The sequence below is a fragment of the Balaenoptera borealis genome (assembly GCF_965194805.1).
Source record: "Balaenoptera borealis genome assembly, chromosome: 21".
Lineage (NCBI taxonomy): Eukaryota > Metazoa > Chordata > Mammalia > Artiodactyla > Balaenopteridae > Balaenoptera > Balaenoptera borealis.
This window is the reverse complement of record NC_138880.1, coordinates 23,368,411-23,387,302: the sequence shown is the minus strand read 5'-3', so window position 1 is coordinate 23,387,302 and position 18,892 is coordinate 23,368,411. Positions and strand designations below refer to the sequence as shown.

Sequence of the window (18,892 nt, the reverse complement as noted above, 5' to 3'; positions counted from 1 at the left end):
ATTATTCTATTCACAGTTCATATATAATTCAGAAAAAAGGACTCACAGATAGTCAAAGTGGTGGGAAAACATTGAGGGATGTTAGATTTCTTAGAGATATTTTAAACACAAGAATAAAACTACGGTGCATATTAATTTTATGCACCAGATTTTAGCCTGAATTTACTTTGAAATGGTATATGTACCACTCTTTCTGCATAAACTACCCTGAGTGGTCAAATCCTTTCTCTCTCTCCTTGTGGTAGGATGAGCCGTATTCATAAATGCCAAATGATTTCACTTTTCAATTACAGCCAGATGACTTAATTTAGGTTGTTGACATTTATCTTTAGTTATCTTTTCTAATATATTAATGTGCTGCTTTGAAATGTACACAGGAAATACCCTAAGTCGTTTATTATGTCCTTTACAGTCCCTGAGCTTAGAAAAATGAGAATCCACGTCTCCCCCTTTTCTGAATGGTTTCTCTGCGTTGACAGCCGGTATATGATGTCAACTCAGGGACTCCTTTGCCTCTGAGTGGGTGGTACAAATCATCTCAGTCAATAATGAGGGCAGCCTCCACATAAGAACTTAAATCCCTCCCAACATTCCTGAGCTAATGGTGCCTGAAGATCGGTCCTTAGTTTTCAGAAGCCAAATCATCAACAGCATTTATACGTGAATGCTGGGATCAGAACACACTTAACGTCATTTCTAGGAATAAGGCAAAATCATTACTGTGAATAGTGATGAACAAAAGGACACGAGGCCATTGACTATTTTCATAAAAAATACAAACTGTTCTTTTTAATTATACCAAATTTCATGATACCTGGAAAATTTTCCTGAAGAGCACCATATGTTTTTCAAGGATACTAGCAATTTTCTTTCTGAGACTTTACAATGCAAGCTAGTCAAAATGCGTATAGATTTTCTGTAAAAAGTATACTAGTTAGAAGTCAATCCTGGTAGATAATTTTCTTTCTGATGCCATTTCAAAGCCTCAAAGTCTGTGATTTACTCTCTTTTTTAATTATAAAAGAATACTGGTTTCTTTTTGCACTAAATTGTCATGTGATTTAATATTGCTCTAGTATCCTGCTTTCATGGTATCTTTTACTTTTATACTGCAATACTTAAGGATGATTATAGGATATATCTAAGTACTTACAAATGCATTTTTTCTAAGACAAAGTTATTGATCAACTTGATAGTACAGTACTAGAAAATTTCCATTGGTTTCTATTCTATAAATCAAAAGCCAAGTGTATTCCTAATGAAAATAAACCAGAACCTTAATGTGGATCTGGTGAGTCAGGCACATCATCAAAGAAACATAGAAAGAATTAGACTATAGAAATACATGTTACAGGTGAACTGAATAGTGTTGGAAGGATAGGTCTTGAAGTCAAGTGGACCTGGATTCAAATCCAGTTTTGCCCATTTGCAGCCATCTAAATGATTTATAGCAACATCATTATCCTCTTTGGCAGTAGCAACAGCAGCAAGATCAAACCCCCTCCCCCCAATGCAGCAAACCATCCCCGAATTGGCTAACTGGCATCATGCCCAGTCACCAATATTTTGAATATTTTGAGACAGACTTTTACCTTTGATTGAGTCATGAGAGTATAATCTAGACTTTCCTGAAAACACACAGACTATATTTTATTGCTTTAAATTAAACTAAGCCACCACAGTTCATAAGGTTTATTTGTATGTATTTTCCCATTACTCAATTATTCCATGCCCAACTTAGCAACATTTTGGAATTGAAAAGGAATTCTGCTTTCCAGGCAGCTTTTCTTTCCTCCTTAAACAGAGCCATCTTTTAGCAAAGTTCTCCCCCTGCCCCACCACCACTGCAGTGAATAAGAGGAGATAGACCTAAAGAAATGGTTCAGTCAAACACTTGCCTCCTATGCCAGCTAAGTCATTGCTCTTGAACCTAAGGGAAAGTGACACTTAAAGGTTGTGACAATTAGCCTTTAAAAAAAGACTTTCCATTACCTTTGACAGCTTATAACCCAAGGTGATGGTTGGAGGAAAGAGATGTCTGTAAAATGTCACATACAGAATTGTGTGGCAGATTGCAGAGTGATAGCATCCTGATGACAGCCATTCCTGTTTAGTTCACTAAGTGAAAGTATCTCCCCTGCTTTCCACCATTACAGAGAGTACCATAAATTTCTACTTTGAGGAGCAAATCTTTGATCTTTAAAAAAAAAAACGTTTACTTCTTTCTTTCTGATTTGGAAGAAGTAAAACTGTCTCTGTTTGCAGATGACATGATATTACATATAGAAAACCCGAAACATTCCACCAAAAAACTGTTAGAACTAATAAACGAATTTGGTAAAGTTGCAGGATACAAAATCAATATGCAAAAATCAGTTGCATTTCTATACACTAATAACAAAATATCAGAAAGAAATTAAGAAAATAATCCCATTTAAAAATGCATCAAAAAGAACAAAATACATAGGAATAAATGAAACCAAGGAGGTGAAAGATCCGTACACTAAAAACTGTAAGACATTGATGGAAGAAAAGGAAGAAGAAATGGAAGAAGAGATAAATAAATGGAAAGCTATTTCAGGCTCATGGATTGGCAGAATAGTGTTAAAATGTCCATACTACCCAAAACAATCTACACATTCAGTGCAATCCCTACCAAAATTCCAATGGCATTTTTCACAGAAATAGAAAAAACAGTTCTAAAATTTGTATGAAATCACAAAAAACTAAATGAATAGCCAAAGCAATCTTGAGAAAGAAGAATAAAACTAGAGGCATCACACTTCCTGATTTCAAACTATATTACAAAGCTATAGAAATAAAAAAAAATACAGCATTGGCATAAAAACAGACACATAGACAAATGGAACAGAATAGACAGCCCAGAAATAAACCCATGCAAATATGGTCAATTAATTTATGACAAAGGAGCCAAGAATATATGATGGGGAAAGGATAGTCTCTTCACTGGTGCTGGGAAAACTGGACAGCCACATGCAAAAGAATGAAACTGGACCGCTATCTTATACCATAAACAAAAATCAACTCAAAGTGGACTAAAGACATGAATGTAAGACCTAAAACCATAAAACTCCCAGAAGAAAACATAAGGCATAAGCTTGACTTTGGTCTTGGCAATGATTTTTTGTATTTGACAACAAAAGCAAGGCAACAAAAGCAAAAATAAGCCAGTAAGAGTACATCAAACTAAAAACTTCTGCACAGCAAAGGATATCGTCACAAAAGGAAAAGACAACCTGCAGAATGGGAGACAATATCTGTAAGTCGTATATCCGATAAAGGGTTAATATCCAAAATATATAAAGAACTCATACAACTCAACTGCAAAAAGCCAAAAACCAAACTAAAATAAAACAAAACTCAGAAAACCGAATTGATTTAAAAACGGGCGGAGGAACTGAACAGACGTTTTTCCAAAGAAGGACATACAATGGCCAACAGTACATGAAAAAGTGCGTAACATTACTAATCATCGGGGGAATGCAAATCAAAACCACAGTGAGATTTCACTTCACACCTGTTAGAATGGCTATTATCAAAAAGACAGGAGATAACAATTGCTGGTGAAAATGTGGGGAAAAGGAAACCCTTGTGTGCTGTTGGTGGGAATAAATTGGTACAGGTACTATGGGAAAAAATATGGAGGTTCCTCAGAAAATTAAAAATAGAACTATCATGTGATCCAGCAATCCCACTTCAGGGTATAAATCCAAAGGAAATGAAAACAGAATATTGAAGAGATATCTGCACTCCCATGTCCACTGCAGCGTTATTCACAATAGTCAAGATATGGAAACAACTTATGTGTCCACCAACTGATGAATGGATAAAGATGCAGTATATTTACACAATGGAATATTTATTCAACCATGAGAAAGAAGGAAATCTTGTCATTTGTGACAACATGGATGAACCTTGAGGGTATTATGCTAAGCAAAATAAGTAAGACAGAGAAAGACAAATACTGTGTGGTATCACTTATGTGTGGAATCTAAAAAAGAAAAAAAGTCACATTTATAGAAACAGAGAGTAGGAAAGTGGTTGCCAGGGGCTGGGGGGTGGGGGAAATAGGGAAAGTTTGGTAAAAATACACAAACTTTCAGCTATAAGATAAATAAGGTCTGAGGATCTAATGTAAAACATGATGACTATGATTGATAACACTGTATTGTATAATTGAAATTTGCTAAGAGAGTAAAACTTAAATGTTCTCACCAAAAAAAAAAAAAAAAAGATTAATATGTGAAGCGATGGATGTGTTAACTAGATGGGGGGAATCCTTCCACAGTGTACACATATATCATCGCTATGTACACTTTAAATATGTTACAACTGTATACATCAATTATAACTTCCATAAAGTTGAAATTTAAAAATATTAGTAACAGTTATGTTCAATGTAAAAAAATTAAAAATAAAAGAACCATTTTTTAAAAATTTGAGCTTTGCTAAATTTCCTTTTTTCAAAAAATAAAAAACTTTGTATTGAAGTATAGTTGATTTACAATGCTGTGTTAATTTCTGCTGTACAGCAAAGTGACTGAGTTATATACATTTATACATTCTTTTTTATATTCTTTTCCATATGGTTTATCCCAGGATATTGAATATAGTTCCATGAGCTATACAGTAGGATCTTGTTGTTTATTTATAAATTTCCTCCTATTTTTAATTTTAAAACCTTTCATTTTGGGCTTCCCTGGTGGCGCAGTGGTTAAGAATCCACCTGCCAATGCAGGGGACACGGGTTCGAGCCCTGGTCCGGGAAGATCCCACATGCCGCGGAGCAACTGGGCCCGTGAGCCACGATTACTGAGCCTGCGCTCTAGAGCCCGTGAGCCACAACTACTGAGCCCATGTGCCACAACTACTGAAGCCCGCGTGCCTAGAGCCTGTGCTCCGCAACAAGAGAAGCCACCGCAATGAGAAGAGTAGCCCCGCACCTAGAGAAAGCCCACACAGAGCAACGAAGACCTGATGCAGCCAAAAATAAATAAATAAATAAATAAATTTAAAAACCTTTCATTTTAATTTTTATATATTAATATCACAAATCATCGGATATAAAAAGAAATTACATAATCTAGTTTAGTTTTGTATGTATCATATTTAGACTTTAAGTGGAAGCAAACATTAAATGCTGTGGCAGTAATAAAGAAGTATCATTTTATGTGTGTTTTATTTCTTAAATCTCAACTTCTGAAAAGGACCTTGGATCAGTCATCTTGATTTTCAGATTAGGCTTTTGAAGATAAGAGAAATGACTGCTCCAAGATCAAACAGTAAAAAGCTGACCCTCAAAAATGACTTAGCTTTCCTGACTGTTAGTGAAAAAAAGGCGACTCCTTTTAAGGCATCTTGAAATGTCAACTGAAATCAAGATAATTCCCCTCAACACATTACAGTTAATTATAATACATTACATTAGGCATAGTTGCCTAATTGAGTGCTGATATGTTGGGGGTTCCAGGAGAGAAGGAGGTATGGTACGAGGCAGGCCTGGCTGATGAATAAGTAAGGGCTGTTAGCAGAGGACCATAGGATTTATTCTTCTAGAACTAATATGGAAACAATGATTGCTTATGACAAGGATTTCTTTTGCCCGACGACTGCACAAGCCCAAATAGGAGGCTCTATTTAGACTTAAGCCTAGACCAATAGCTATTGCTATTTTTTTTTTTCAGAAAACGTCAGGATTTTAAGTTGAGAATGTTTATTTTAACGTTATTTCCATGGCAATGTTATTTTATGAAATAACCGTTAAATAATCCTGCTTATTGTTAATTGACTATTAAAGAAACAGTCATATTTTTTTCTTTTGATTGAACAAACACACCTGCTTCCTGAACACCTGAAATAACGTTTACATAACTTAGCAAGGGCAAAAGCCTGCTGTATACCGCCAGTAGTGGTACAAACCTGTGTTTGTGTGTGTCTTAGATAAGAAATGGTGAAACTCTGCTTGCTACCTGGAATTTGAATTTTGGGGGGGATGGTGGTGATAAGAAATTTGCTCTAATTTGGTCATTTAACATTTAAAGAGTATTTCTCTTGCAAAGTTTATTTAGAATGAAAATGTATCTCAAGTCACTTCACATATACCTTAAGGTCATTGGACTAATTTGTGAGAATCCAAGGAAGAAAATAAGGGACCATTGGGGGGATATACTGTCTCTGAAGAAATATTGAATCTATTAAAATTTATGAACCTTTTGATATTTTTGTTGGCAAAAATATCAGAAAGTGGGCAGCTTATGACACTATTCATTCGGAGCCAATGAAAATAGGTAATAAAGATAGATATCTTCCCTTTTCATTGTTAAAATTATTTATTTCTGTAATATTTGGAGTGCAAAAGTAGTTCACTAGATCTTTAGCAAGAAATCTGGCAAAATTCTTCATGACATCTCTAGGGACTAACTTTAAAAGTGTTAGGTGGAATTAGAGGTGAATGAAAAATCATTTTCAGTAGTGCCTTTCCCTGCCTATGTATCTTCAACATTTTTATTTTGGGGAAGAATAACTGGCATGGTTATCAGTTCTACAGAAGGCATACATGCGAGAGAGGATAGGTAATAAGTAGAAAGACGGATTATCTTGACAGGAATAAGTAGAAAGACGGATTATCTTGACAGGCTGAATTAAACTTCGACAGGGATAAATAAGTCTTGCAATTTCGCTAAACCAAGTTATTTCATGATTAGGTTGAAAAGATTGATTTCTCAAAACTTTATCTGAAATACATCTAGGAGCTTCAGTGGGCTGTGAGCTCAGTGTGACATAGTGCTTTAAAATATAATTATATAAAAATGAACAGTGGTTGCAGAAATCAAGGAAGATTATGATCCCACTTTTATGGCCATGTTGGCGCCTCGTCACCTCAATTTAAAAATGTCATCTTTTTGCTGTTGTCCATGAACCAACGTGGTATGGATTTGAGTGTCTCCCCAGGTTTTAGGGCCTGGCACTGAATGCTGAAGGGAGGTGGTGAGGCCACTGTGTGATTTGGTGGAAAGAGCTGCCACGTGAGTGTTAGCAGCAGTAGGAAAATGATTGACCGTACCCTGATTTGTTGTTGTGGTTATTGTTTCATCTCAGGGAAATCATCCCAGTGGCTTTTAGGATTAATGCTCTTAAATCATCCACACTTATGCTTTGCACTGACAGGGAGACAGATAACAGTTGTAACTAGCAGTTTCAATATTCCCTTCAGATGTACCTGCATTTAAGAAACATGATATACAAATGAGACTGTTTCTCAGTGCTGGGTTTTTAACAATCTGGTTTACAACTCTCATCAGAAAGGATGTAAATGACTCCATCCTAGAACTAAGTGCTTTAATAATTCTGAATTATACAACAAAACTGGAGTTGCTATCTATTGCTCTTTTGCTCAGCAAAATGCCAATCCAAATGACCTCACTTCTAGGTCTTACCCAATTCACATGTCCCCAGCATTCTTCATTTTTTATACCTAATATAGTCCTTTATACCCTGCCACTATTTAAAGCTAAAACTTTCACTCAATCCACCAAAAATAGGCAAAGAAAACAACCTACAAATTTATACTTAAATTATACTTTGGAGAACAGTGAAAATTATTTGAACAAAGATTTTGTCCTTTCATAACACCTTTACCTGACACATTTGCTGCATCTAGAAATGGTTGGAATAGTCTTTTAGATGATTGTTGGGCATATTTTAACATAGGTAGTTAAATCTTACTTGATCTGCTCTGTATTAGTCTTTTTTCCCCCTTTTATCTATGGGAACAAGCTTTCCACTTCCTTCCTTTTATTTTGGACTACCGCTGCTCTTTGAAAAGCAGAAAGACTTCATCTTGACATCACAACTGCATGAGGACGGGAACTCTTTCAGGGCAGGCTGGGTTCCCCTGCAGGGTAAGCTGTGGCACGAGGCCATGACCTTAAGGACCCACCCTGGGCTTTTCGTTCACGCTGACTCTACTGTGTTCTACTTCAGGTTCACAGGTAGAGACTATCTGCCGTGAACATTCCCATGACAGAAGTCTGACACTCACTGACTTCAATATCATTTCTTCTCTGTTAATACAGGGCAGAGCATTCCCTCATTTCTCTCGCAACATTTGGAAACCTAGAAACAGTGTTGTGCCCATGTGCTGTCACACCGATTCTAGCAAATATATTTGAGGAGAGTGATCACTTTCCTATTTTCTAATGTGAACTCATTACTGTTGGGATGGTGCCTGTCTGCCCTTCCTGTGTCAGGGTAAGAAAATGGAGCTCATCATATCACAATTCATAAATGTATCAAATCGACAATTTGTACACCTTAAGCTTACAAAATGTTGTATGTCAGTTATATCTCAATTAAAAAAAAAAAAAAAGAAAATATAGCTCACATTGGGAGGGAGCAAAAGATAATGGGCGGGCCAGAATGTTAGCAACTTTCTTTTTTGTGGGAGGGGCAACTTCAGAAATATACATATACCCTCATCAGCAGCTAGTAAGTGGCAGAGTCAGGATTTAACAACCCATGTTTTAGGAAACTTTCAGGTACATGCTCGTAACATTCCATTATATTCTTCGCTGTATTAAAGTGGGTATCAGTATTTAGTCTTATGTGTGTATATGTGCTTGGGCAAATCTCTGTACTTCTTTCTGCCTGAGTGTTTTAATTTATAAAATGAAAAGCTTGTTTTAAAATTGAAAAGCATATAAGGTCCTTTTATGGTGTGAAATTTTCTTAAATCCAAGAAGGGTATATTTAGCTGACTTATATTTATTGAACCTTTACAGTGCAAACCAATATGCTTACTAATATGATTGTATATAATATAAAGCAGAATCTTACTGGAAGTCAATATTTTAATGACTCATTTACACATTAAAATTCAGAAGAAAGAGATTTTAAAAGATCTGTATTTCTAATAGCATCAGTATGAGACAGATGTGTATTAGTACAAGTCCAAGCCATCATCCAAGGATGTTTTCCTCTTAGCTGCCTAGTTTACTTAAATCCAGAAATGAGATCTATAGACCTCTTTCTATATAACATGTCTTCCCATATTATCTCACGTGTCCTTCAATGGAGATGATCAATTTTAGGATTTCACCTCACCTAAAACAATATCCATTTTATAAATGTACATCCAAAACTATTTGTCTAAAAATAAACTTCAGTCAATAAATTATTACCACCTTTTTAAAGCTTTTTTCATTATGGGTGGTGAGATGGTATCAGGGATATTCGGAGTGACGAGAATCATTGATTTTTTTGGTTTTCTATTAGAATTTGCAGTGGAAAAAACAGATAAGTCAAGAATGCGGTTTCAAATTCCAAATGTTACATTATTTTGCATATCTCGTATTTCAAAGAGTAAAGTCTGTTGACCTTTGAGGAAACAAAAGCCTAAAAGATCTCAGCACATTGTGTTCCAAACTAGTATTTTCATTACATTTTCTTACTGGCTGAATTAGTCATGTCATCACTTGCTAAACTATAATAGCATGGGAAGTACAGTGGTATTTCACGTTATTTTTCACGTGGATGATTGCTGTTACATGCTTTGGTTAATGTTGAAGTTTGGCATCAGGCTCACAAACAAATTGCCAAAGTCTTATGACCCTCAGAAATTTCAATCAGCCTGTTCCCCTTTTCAGAATCTTTGGAATTTGAATGTTTACTTAGCATAAATTATGATTTAATGTATTAGGTTATTTGTATGGTAACTATGTGATAAATGTGTCATTAAGTTAAAATGATTGAGAAAGACAATCAAATTAAGGAGAAGTATGAATTAGCGAATGTTTGTGAAGAAACAATTTATTTTCCTTTAAAAACGTAGATTAACTCTAGGTCCAGGAAATAATGCCAAAAATGGGTTCTTTGGGGTCCTAGTTTAATAAACACATAAGAATGATTAGTACATATGGCATCAAGTTACATGTAGTAAATGTTTCATAAAAGGTTTATTTTATGTAGTTTAGGTATTTATGCTAGCATTTTCTTTAAGAACCTAGCTTTTAATATCATCAAAAGTAAATGGCAGCCTAGACCCTCATCTGATTATCCTCATTTGTAAATTGATACATCTAAGTTACAATTCAAATATACTTCATATTTATTTCCCATTTCATGCTGGGTTCATGGTATTCCCCTCTCCCCAAACCTCACCCCATTTTCTAGCATGCCCTAACTCAGAGAACGGCACCATTCATTCATTATTTAATGCATTAATTCATAAATCAAAAAATTTGAAAGGCAGGCACTGTATAAGCAGAACTTGGGGTTCACCCTTGACAACTCCCTCAACTCTGTATTAAACAAGAGACATTTAGCCCTGGAGAGGATACTATGCCTCTATCTCAGCCGCACAGCTCATTTGGCCAAGAGATTTGGGTGTGAGAGGATATACATTTTTAGCTCTCTGGACTTTACAAGGGCCAGATACAGGTTAGGCATAATTTTACATCCAGAGTCAGGAGATGGGAGTGCATGAGGGTTAACAGTGATGCAGGGACTAATATTATTACTTCATGTTCCTATGACAACAATGAACACTAAATGGATGATCTTCCAGTGGTATACAGGTAGGGGGCAGCAAGGCAGATAATATCAACTCTTCATATCTAGCTTACCACTCCTTATCCCAACATGATGATTGCTGTTACTTTGTTGGGGGGGGTGGGTGGTGAGTGGGTCTCAAGTATACACAACTGGATAAATTGTAATCCCTGGCTCATGACAAGGTCTAATCATAATCCATGTACATCTCCTTCCCACCCTCCCTCTCTTACTTATCACTAAATGCCTACATACCCACCATCTAAAACAAAAGATAGCCTTTGAAAGGAAGCTACATCTAACCAGATGGTCTTGGCCATTATTCCATCCTTTGCCTCGGGACACCTGAAATAACCATCATTCTGAATTCCATGTGGGTCATTCTCTTGCTTTCCTTATTATCTACTTTCATTGAAGATATATGTATATATATCTTCTGCAAGTACACTCATTTTTGTTGTTTTTATCTTTATAATGATGTCATTGTTCTGGATATAACCATATTCCTAAGATTTATCCATATTGCTGCCTGTTTCTGTAGTGCGTTCCTTTTGCCTTCCATATAATAGTCTATTGTGTGAATATACCACAGTTTATATATTTGCTTTCTTCTAAGTGAGCATTTGGGTTGCTTCTAGATTTTTGCTATTCTTGCATAGAGCTGCCATGAATATTTATATACATGTTTCTTATTGCTTTGCTTATCAATGAACTCCTTGCCAGAGAACTTAAATGATAATAATAGCTACTATTTAAGTGCTTTCTATGTGTTAGGCACTATTCTAACAATATTACATACATAGTAATTCACTTGAGCCTCACAGTAACCAAACGAGGTAAATACTATTGTTATTTTACTGACTAAAGAAACAAAAACTCAGAGAAGTTAAGAAACTTGCCCTAAGTCACATAGCTATTAAGTAACAGAGTCAAGCTTGGGAACCTAGGCAGTTTGGCTTCAGAGTTTGTGTTCTTAAACACTGTGCTGTAATATCTTTCTTAGATCTAAGAAGCTTTAGAATTACAACAGTTTATAATATATAGTTTGGCTATTGACCAAAACTTGAGTGTGGGACTGTCATAATTTGGATTGATCAATGTATAGTATACCTTGTCATGAGCAATACTGAAAATGCACAGGCCTATCATAACTACTCTAAAACACATGTCCATGTAAACTTCCCTGTATATCTTTTATCATTGGCACAAGGCTCTTGACAAATTAGTTTCAATGGGATAAGCCCTGTTTTTGAGGCTGAAGGTATCATTGCTTGCCCCGCCAACCCAGCGGTGGCAGTTCTTGGATGCACTTGTCACATCTCTCTACATCTTTTCATCCCTCTTCATCACAATCAGAGGGTGCTCATCTTTGCAGTCACCCCGCCCATCTTCATCACTTTAAGGCGCCCAGGCTTCCTCTGTGCCTTTGTGCTAAGGGCACAGTCTGGACCCTGGGTGGCTCTCAGGGAATCAGATAATGAGCTTAAAGCAGAGACGACTTGGACTCTTACTTCCTAGAGGAGAAGATGCTCCTACGTGAGGAGTAAAAACGCTCACCCACCAGTAAAGCAGCATCTTCAAAAACGTATGGACATCCTGGCAAACGAAAGGTTGCATGTCTCTCCTTAAGTTTGCATATGTTACTACACAATAACCCATAATAAATAAATTTGGTCAAGAAACTCGATTGCCATAAATACACATAAAATATCAAAGACAGGAAGCACAAGCAGCATTTGACTCCTTTGCCAGCACGAAAGCCATCATCAGAGCCCCCATGTATGGCTCCATTAAGCTCTCGTTCATCCTGATTCTGAAGGTTTAGTCTCAAGAGGAAGAATGAGCCATCAGATGGATGAGTCATATTTTAGTTAGAATCACAGGAACATTCAAAAATGAAATCACTTTATTCCACTGAACAAACCTTATAAAAAGTAAATTACTTCATATACGTTTGGCAAAAGACTAATTAGCTATTTTGAGTTCTCCCTGGAATTATCTCACCCATTCTTTCCACCCTCTGTGACTCCTGCTTCCATCTCTCTCCTTTCCCAGTGCTTTCCTGGTCACGCCAATAAAACAGGAAAAAAGCAGGAAATGTGGTTTTGACAACCTTCACATGGTTAAGACAAGAGGGAAAAGGTCCCACAATCAGTAATCTTTTAAAAGCAAGCATCTTTCAAAGAAACAAATACTTTCAAGACAGTTTAATATTATCTTTATCATTGCTTTTATATATCTGAATCTTTAAAATCTTCATCTTTTAAAATCTGAATTAGAACACTATTTCTGGATTTCCAAACTTCAGCTACATCCGCACCTATCTCTACGTGTGTATGAGTGTACAGCTCCCCCGCTCTCCTCTCCCTTTCTTCTCTTTCTCTCCATGCAGGTTTTTCGATATTTATCAATACTTAACACAAACGGCCGAGCCGATTATGCTTAAACTTGAATTCCTCTTCTTTTGTTCATCAAAAATTTCAATTCAGTCCTTCTTGTGAACCAAAGAGCTCTTCAGGTTCTTTTTTTTTTTTTTTTTTTTTTAATAAAAGGAAACTAAATTTACAATTATACAGCTTACATTTTGCTGAAACTAAATGGCAGGTTTCAAAGACAGACTAATCTTTTGTATTAGGGTAGGGGTAATTATTGGTGACTTTCTTCTGCAATTTTCCAAGAGTTTGTGATGCATTTTTGTTACTTTTAAAATGAAATAAACATAAGCATAAAAGTAAATTATAGCACACCCACACACCTATATTTAAAAGAATATATCCCTGTGACCCGGCAGAAAAATGGACCTACTATTCCCTAACATAAACCTTCATGCGCCCTTTAATATCTTTGATGACCTCAAAATCCCGTCTTCCTTTATTGAAAACATGCTCACTTGCTTTTCAAAGTTTGGTTCAAGCTCTTCATATCTCCCACTCTGGCCCAATCACCCACATCTTTGCATACTTCTACAGGCTCACCACATGTGCCATTCTTCTGACACTGAATCATAAACTCTCTTGCAACATTCTGATATGACTGCCGTTGTATTTAACTTTTTAACTTTTTACACACATTGCCTTTCCAGCAAGTTGTAAGTTCCTTGAGAGGAGAGATGAAGTCACTTAAAGTTTTTGGCCTCAGTTTCCTCATATGTAAAATGGGGGGGGGGGGATTTGACCTCTGATTTTCCTTACCTCTAGCATGCTATGCCTCTTCTTCCCAGGACTGAAAGTCATCATTATTATTTTAGCTTTGCTTTCACAAAACTTCCCCTAGCCCAGAGATCTTAAAGTCTAAACTAGAAGATACAAAATACTGCCTCAGTCTTGAGGCCTGCTGGCTGTGAATGCCTTTATTGTTCCTCGTCTTGGGACATAAAATAACATCACGTTAGTGGACAAAAAGTATGAAGTGTTTAAATTTATTACTTACATCATTTTTTATTAAACAGGCAAAAGGGAATTTTTCTACTGCCGATTAAGTGTGTCTGAGTTGTTTTGTTTTCAGTTAGATCTACATTTACCCCCAAATTGTCAAGATGGATTAAGTGTGTTTTGCCCAATATTTACCACTTAAGTTCCTTCCCGCATGATGGCATGATACCTGTATTTGTATTATGGTCGTTAGTTTCCAGCACTTGAGTTGTTTTTGTTTCTGTCTTTGTTTTCCATGTGAGATATACAGCTGCTTTCGTGCTGTGGGAGCCCCTGTATTATGAGTTTTGGACCTTGTGTCGTACATTAGCGGGGGATGCTGATGGCAAAGTGAGCACTCACCAGTCTGCCGCCCACACTGCGTGGGAACAAGCGAGTCCGCTGGCAGTGGAGACGCAGAGAGACCATGTGGCTGATGGGGCTGGGAGGAACCAAGCTCTTCGGCTAAACGCTGATGGGCCATCAGAGATGCAAAACTGAGTCATAGCTCTATTCGTAAATTGCAAATAACTATATCCCAAACATAGTAAGGATCCTACTAATTAGATATTTGGCATTATTTTAAAACCAATGTAATGCCTTCTACAAAGAAATAGATTTATGTAACACATCTTGACAACTTTTTATTACAGATATTTCATTTCTTGAGTTCAGCTAGAGCAATTTGCAGGAATTTACAGGTGTAACCAGTGTTTCAGTTCACACGACCTCTTGCTGTACAGCCTCATCCAAGTGAGCTCTAAGGGTCAAAGCACCTGCAAAAATGGCAGAGCAGGTGAAGCACATCTCTGGTGTCCTTCCACCCTTGGTCCGTGTTTTTACCTCCATCATCTTTTTGTATTATTTTTTTGTTTCATCACAATTGGGTCTACACTGAACCCAAGCAAAATTCCCCAACTTATGTTGGGGTTTAGGCAATCATACTTGAAACTGTGGCAGAGTAATATATGAATGTGTTTGAAAGAGGGACTGTGTCACCTAAAATTACAACCATTTGAAGATTGCTAAGTTTACTTCTCAAGCCCCTACCCGTCTTCAGCATGCCAGGCTTGGAACATCACCTGCCTATTGACCGTGTCCACTTGGATGTCCACCAGGCACATCAACCTGACCTTTCATTTCACCTCACCAGCCAGCCTCTCCCCCTTCAGCCTTTCACTTCTCTGTAAACAGCATCACCATTTCAGTTACTCAGACCAACAGCAGTGACGTGACAGTTGACTCATATTTTCCCTTCCATCCCTGACCCTCATTTATGAGCAGATCCTACTATCTCTGCCTTCAAAATATATCCAGAATCCAAATACTTCTCATCACCTTCTCCACTACTGCCTTTCACCTTAGTCTAAATCTGAACTATTTCAGTAGGCTTATGACTGGTCTCCTTTTACCTGCTTATATCACCTGCATTCTACTGTTCCCAAAGTGCTCAGAATGATGTCTCCAAAACCTGAGAGCGATCACTCAGTCCCCTGGTGGGAACCCTTCATGGCCTCTCACCTCCCATTCTTACCACAGCCTACAGGGTCCTCCGTGTCCTGGGCCCTCACTAGACCTCAGGCGTCATTCTGCCACTCCCTCCTTGCCTGTTCTGCTCCAGGCTTGCCCACCTCCTCCCTGCTCCTCGAACATGCCAAGCTCAAATGGTCCCAGGGTCTTTGCCTCTGCCTGGAACACTTGCTCCTTATCCCCGGCTCTCTCCTTTAGCCCTTCAGGTCTAAGTTCAAATGCCACCTTATCAGAGAGATCTTTCCTAACCACCCCATATAAAATCCCTCCTCCATATTTCCTTTACCCTTTACAAGTTTTTTCCTTCAGAACCCTTCTTATCATCTCTCATCTTCCATGTTTGTTTATTATCTCTTTCCCACCCTAAGAATGTAAGCTCAGAAGACCAGGGACTTTCATCAGGGGAAAGTGATTCAGAGGCAGGAAATTCAGTCATGGGGTGGAGCTTCCAGAGAGGTTCTGCCTACACACTGGCATCCTGTGTCTCCACACAGGGTAGTGAGGGGAAGGGAGGAGATTACAAATCCTTGAAATCAATCTTTTTTCCCCCCCTTTAGTAAATGCAAAGAGGTAGTCAACGTTACCACTTAGGCAGCAGTGGCAAATATTGCTGTTGTGGACCAGAGTGCAAGAGAAAGTCAAAGAGTGGACAAAGTCAGTGTTTTATAATTGGATCAATAGAAACTATAATCACTATTATTTGATAATTGCTCCGCTGTCATTATGCTGCAGCATTGCACAAATTAATACTGTTCATACTGAGCAGTATGAACATTATTTGCCTTTGTTGTCTTCTCATGTGAAACTAGACAAACAATCACCATCCAACTTTGGACTCTGATCACGGACATTGATTCCAAACAATGCTGACGCCGCAATTCAGTGAAATTTAGGATCACTACCACTACTTGTGATCTTAACTTTCAGTTCTATAAATGGGATAGATAGCTATCACCTATCCTAAGTATAATGAAAAAATTACTTTCTTGGTGGTAAGAACCTTCATTATTTAATTGGCTGTATGGCGGATGTCCTATCTTACATTATCAAAACATCGAGTTTTGTTAAGATTCTGAGTGGTGAAGTTTTGGCTTATAAAAATAACCCATTTAAATTTTAACAGGTTGTCTTCAATTTCTTTCCAAAGGAGTATCTCGAATAATGGGAGGAGCCAACAGGCTGGAGTGTAGTATATTTTTGAGCAATGTCTTACAGTGAGCCTCAAAGCACCGCTGGTCCCCGTAGCTAGCCCTCTGATTCTGTACTCCATCTATACATGGTCCATACCAGGTCTATACTGGAGTTTCATGGATACACTAAGCTGGCATCATGTAGAATGATGGCAGATTACACAAACTTAATGTTTATTTAAATCTTTACTTAAATTTGCTTTAGGTCCTTTTCTACCTCATTACCACACAGAACTTGTATCCTAAAATTTGCGCAGAGATGTGTTTTACAATAGCAATAAGTAATACCATCTTATGTTTGGTAATTGCAATCATTGTTGCTTTTGTTGTGGTCATCCATGTACAATGCTTGGTGTCAGTCTATTTACCTCTTGTAAAAAAAAAAAAAAAAGTAATACCATCTTGCTACCTGTGTATCTCAAATGATTTTAGACTTTCACTTAAGTCAACTGCAGAACACATGATTCTATGACAAGATAAGAAATTGTGTTTTTGGACCACAAGTTAAAGGCTTGTAAATCATTGTCAAAAAAACAAAACAAAACAAACCTACTTTACAGTGGCATTTTTCAAGAAAAGTTTCAGGAAATATCAAGATTTTCTAGTAAATATACATGAATTCATTTGCAAATAAAAACAAATTTACTAATCATTAGCTTTATACTGCTTTTGGAAAGCATGTCTATATAATTTGCCTAAACAGAGAGAGCAGTGTTAAGAGTAAAAGGGGGTGTCATTCATACTTATGTTGACATAACAGGCGTAGAATGAAATTATCCCAGACAATAAGGCAAAAAAGGGTCTTAACAAAATTCATTCTATTTTAATATTAATTTAGTCTCCAACACTTTACAGCCTTTCTCTCCAAGAAATATTCCTGCATGCTAAGAAAGAGATAACAAAGTTAAGAAAAGGCATATAGCAAGATCAAAGGGACAGATGTAAAACAAAATAAAATAACTTTTCAGATTAAAGAAGAAACATTTTAATTCAGCCCAGAATAATCAAGGCTGAATAAAAATGGGACTGAAATTTTAAAATCAGAAAAAGCACTGGTAAAATTAATTCTGCTTTTCCCCTAAGCCCTAACTTAGCAGGATTAAGACACTCCTCGCATTTCAAAAGGTTTTTTTTTTTTTTGATAAATGTAGATGAAACACTATTTTATGGAGTGAGCAGAAAATTTCTGGGGCTCAATAATTTGAAATATAAAGACTGAAAATGTAGACGGAGTTAATATCCTCACAAGTATGCATGAGTGACAGCCCCATTCATGTTTCTCTCTTGAGTATAAATGGCTTAAAGACAGAGATCATAAATAACAAATGAAAAATACTAAATGCTCAAAAGATAAATAATAATACTAACTGCTCAGTAAATGTTTTTGGAATATCTAACAGAATATTTTTAAAAGAAGGCTATTCATGCTCACTGCACAGTGTCCTATAATGCAACTCTGCTGGGGGGGGCCACCGAGAAAACCTAAAGTTGATTACATCTTTTAGTCTACTCAGAACAAGAATACTTTTCCATATACAAACCACAGTAAGAGACCTAAAAGAAAGCAGTCCTCTTCCTTTTCTTGAGAGAAAGAGACATAATTTCTGTATCAGAGGATTTCATAGAAAAAGTATTTCAGAACTAATGCTTACGATCTGAATTATGAGCATTTTCAAGAACTGTAGCATCATTACCTTCTGCCCTCAGTTTCCAGACAGAGAGCTGGGGTCGGTGCAGGATAATGCCTGCTGCTGGGGTTGGGGGGCGGCTAGTGCGGTGATCAGGACTTTGGGGCCAAGCCAACTGGGTTAAAAGCCCATTCTACCATATCCCCGTGGATACCTTCTGGCAACCTCCTTATCCTCTCTCTGAACCTGAGTTTTCCACTCTATAAGTAGGAATAACAATGGTGCGAACCTCCTAGCGTTGTTAACGATCCAATGATAAATATACATAAAGCATTTGAAAGTGGATCAATCTGGCACATCATGCCAAAAATGTTACTTGTATCACTGTTAAAAAGTGAATGTTTCTTTGGTGTTGATTCTTATGACTAGTGGCTGACTCATTTCAGATATGGGTCCCTTTCTTGCCATGGTCATTCATTCAAATGAATTCTCTAGTAGGGTTTTCTCTTTTTATAAACTAAAAATGTTAAAGGAGTGTATGAACTCCTGGATCGATGAGATGACA

At 37.0% G+C, this 18,892-nt stretch overlaps 1 protein-coding gene across 9 annotated transcripts in view; it reads right to left on the bottom strand.

The window, feature by feature from the left end:
* Window positions 1-18,892, bottom strand: part of SORBS2 (sorbin and SH3 domain containing 2) — a 230,452-nt gene that overhangs the window by 124,223 nt on the left and 87,337 nt on the right. The gene's annotated exons all lie outside the window — the stretch shown is intronic.